The following is a 2,197-nucleotide window of genomic DNA, read 5'->3' on the forward strand; positions in this document are numbered from 1 at the left end:
AAAAGAAAATAATTTTTGATACACTATATAAAAAGACACTCGAGGTTAAAAAAATGCTGAGACATATTTTTATTATTAAATATAGAACAGAAACCACATCACCTGACAGCAATTTAACAGTCTATATTATTATTAGTCAGTCAAAGGGTAAAAATAAATAGAAACTGTAGTATTTTATCGTATGCATATTATTATGCATTTTTGTCACAAGTAATGTCAATGGTCGGTAATATGTATTACATTCGCTCTGTTCTGTTCATTACTGTGAACATTGAATATTGTCTTTTTTAGTGAATAGGTAATAACATTGATATCACCTAGATTGTCATGATTGTAGCATACGGTGAGAGATGTGTTGGATTTATTTGGGCCACATTTGTTGTTCACTCAAATACTTTGAAGTTAGCCGCAATGACACACTATCACTAACAACACTAGCAATGTCGTTTGGTCACAATTTAATCTGAATATGTACCGCTACACGCCACACCCCTGTCATTCATTACAAAGGCATATTCAACCATTTTTAAGACCTATATAAGTTTTATATACCTATGGTTATTTAATTTGCCATTATCATTGTATCATAAGACACCCCAGTTATTTTTCAGTATAATTTGTCTGATATTATCTATTTTGTCAGTTTTACCAAACCAACCAAATTCTATTATAGAATGTTTGGCCTTCCAAAGATTTTTATCATAGTAAATTATGGATTTAACCGACAGCAAATTCTACAGTTATTGCTGTAAAATATTTCATTGTAAATTATATTCAATCTCCATCGATGATTGTTCCTCAATTGAGCGGTAAAATATTTTGTTTCTCTGTAATGAATCTGTGTTATATTTGAAATTAAGTATGTGAGAAACCGATATTTTTCTTTTGCATATAGAGCATAACAATGAAACACGTTTAGTATTAATTTTTAATACAAATTTTGGTTTGTATGTAGGACTATCTTATTGGTTTTTAATTATTGTAAAATATATTGATATAATACTATCATTATGTTTTAATAAATTTATTGTTATATGTATAAATTAAAGAGTAAATTACGCTTGTTAAAATTCACTTATTTTCAAATTGTTACTGTCTATAAAAAATATAGTGTATGCATTACGTTTTGAAATAATGGTCTTTTCAAAACCTTTTATTTTATCTATTATGTGTTTTAATAATCGCAGGGGAATAACTAATTTTCCACTTTATTTACGTAAAGTACATAACATCACAACATAATAAAAAATAATTAGTTCCGTCCAGAGATTTTACAGTAGCAGTATGTACATGTTTAATTATTAAATTTTTTGATGAAGAAATAGTTACATATTACTAATCTGTTATCTTGATCAGACGTCTTCAATCTGTCAATCAAACCATTTGAGGTCAGAGCACATCCGGTCAATCCTCGTCAACGTACATAGACAATCCGGCTAGGTTTTTGTTCATTGTACAATTGAATGATGAGAGTTGACCAGTGACTGTCTCCGCTTGTGGCCAACACAGTTTCCATTTAAACATCCCTGTTTGCTTCCTTCCTCGCTTGTTTTATTTGCATCATTTGTAATTATGGCATGTCATTATGCATATGTAATTGGCACATTGTCATTGATTCTGCAATATCAGCTATATGTATCTTTTGGCAGCTTTTATTTATATTTTTTCTTCGCCAGTTTATAAGAATGTCATTAACATCATATAAATATAATAAAATACATCCTTTCTGTCCTTATAAAGACATAAAACATTGTTATGGTATTTGTTTTCATTCATCAGTGAAGATTTTCTAAACCAATTGTAAAGGTTATACAATTTTTTTCTATCCAGCTAACTCATCTTTCCATATTATATTTGAATTGAAGACTCAACAATGATAATATTATATTCATTAGTTCATTCATTAATGGAGGGTCATGGATCTCAATCAAAATTAAGTTTACCCCTTTTATTTTGCGTTTAAATACAAATGTGTAATAGAGTTAGATTTATAAGACCTTTATTTTGTTACGTGTGCTAATATTACAAGAGTGATGTTACTCAAATAAAAGTACATAATGATAATAAAATAAAATTGTTTGTTGATTTATCAATGGTGTGTGATCTGTAGTTTTTTATCACTAGTCATTTAATTATTCCACATTGTTTCTAAAGCTTATCATAGTCAAAGTTATATTTTCTGAACATGTATTATTTA

Source organism: Rhyacophila brunnea, unplaced genomic scaffold (genome assembly GCF_057557595.1).
Source record: "Rhyacophila brunnea isolate RB1 unplaced genomic scaffold, BYU_Rbru_1.0 scaffold_4, whole genome shotgun sequence".
Taxonomy (NCBI): Eukaryota; Metazoa; Arthropoda; class Insecta; order Trichoptera; family Rhyacophilidae; genus Rhyacophila; species Rhyacophila brunnea.